This window comes from Populus euphratica, unplaced genomic scaffold (genome assembly GCF_000495115.2).
Source record: "Populus euphratica unplaced genomic scaffold, PopEup_1.0 scaffold167.1, whole genome shotgun sequence".
NCBI lineage: Eukaryota > Viridiplantae > Streptophyta > Magnoliopsida > Malpighiales > Salicaceae > Populus > Populus euphratica.
In genome coordinates this window covers 440,665-442,487 of record NW_011500052.1, presented here as the reverse complement: position 1 = coordinate 442,487, position 1,823 = coordinate 440,665, and positions in this window count along the sequence as shown.

The window sequence follows — 1,823 nt, the reverse complement described above, 5'->3', positions numbered from 1 at the left end:
ATATGACCTCGATCTTACCGAGTTAATTGCTACATCGCACACTCGTGCACTTGTGAGTTAAAACACGTCGATCATAAAAAGCAGTCAAGTAAAGAGAGATTTTTAATAACCTTACCACTGCGAAAAGTAGTGACTGATTTGACTTGATCCATATATTGGCTTCCAAAATTACTTGTATTTGCTTTATATTGCCCCTTGAGATTTTGTTGTGGTTGAGATGGAAACCTACCTTTCTCTTGAAAATTAAGAGCAATATCAATTTTGTAAGAGTATCTTTAAAATCTGTAAGCCTTAAACAAGTTGAATATTAATTATCTCTTACTTTTCAATGAATGCATACAATGCTTCCTTAAGATTTCTTCTAGGAGATGGAGCATAAGGACGTGCATTTCCATTAGAATTTTAGAAATTTTGGTTTGCTTGAAATGGTGGTTGTGAAATTTATGTGTTATTATTATCACTTTTTCAACTAAAATTTGGGTGATTTCTCCAACCAAGGTTGTATGTTTGCGAATATGGATTATGATTGGGCCTTTGGAGACTATTTAAAGCATGAGCTTGTTCATTGAGATATTCTTTAAAACAAGATAAAATTGGATAATCATTGGTTAAGTGTTTATTTATTTCATAGATTTGACACACAATGTCTTGAACAGATTTTAACTGACCACTCTTTTTTAATTTTAATGTCTCGACTTTTCTAGCTAAAGATGCAAACTTGGCTTAGAGGTCATGATCATCCCTAAGGTTATGCATACCTCCACTAGATGTATAAGGTTGAGTTTTACCAGTGCTTCATAAGTACTTACGGACGGTGTCCTAATTTTGAGCATTTTCAACTAATAAGTCTAAGTACTCCATTACTTCATCAGGGTTTTTATCTTCAAAAGTTTCATTACACATCATTCAACCATTTGCCTATCTCTAGGTGTTAACCCTTCATAAAAATGTGAAACCAATCTCCATGTTTCAAAACCATGATAAGGACAAGTATTAAGCAAGTATTAATATTTATCTTAACATTAGTAAAATGTTTCTCCTGATTTTTAAGTGAAAATGATGATTTATTTTTTAAAAGAGTTTGCTCTATAAGAAGGGAAAAACTTCTTTAAAAGTTGTTGTTGTATTTGATCCCAAGCATGAATGGATCCATTTCTCAAATTTTATAGTCATGTTTAGCTTTATTTTTTAATAAAAAAGAAACAAGAAACAAGCTTTAATCTGATGGTATTCATGCTACAATTTGAGTCATATATGTGTTACAGACCTCTTCAAATTCCCTTAAAGGCAAGTATGGATTTTCTAAATCTAAACTATGAAAAGAAGGTAAAAGTTGAATAATGCTTAGCTTAAAATTAAAATGAGATGCATTAAGGGGAAACATTATGCATGATGGTGCACTTGTTTTTGTGGGATTCATATGGTCTCTAAGTGTTCTAACAAGGTTAAGTGATTGATTATCTTCTTTGATCATATTTTTTTAAAAATGATGATGATATCCTATAAAGTCTACCACTTAATATACGTGACTACACTCTCATAGACATGTAGGAATAGAATAAAAAAAAAAGAAACAAAGTTAGATACAAGAAAAGTGAAAAGAGAAAATAAAATAAATACTATAATTTATACAATAATTTACCTTCCCGGAAACGATGCCAAAAACTTGACACGACGAAAAGATTATTGTCTTCTCCCAAGTGCAGGAGTGTCGAAGTAATAAATAACCCGGCAAGACCGGGGTCGAACCACAGGGAGGTTAATTGTACAAATTATAAACAACAATTATAAAACAACAATAACAACAACAACAAGAATAATAA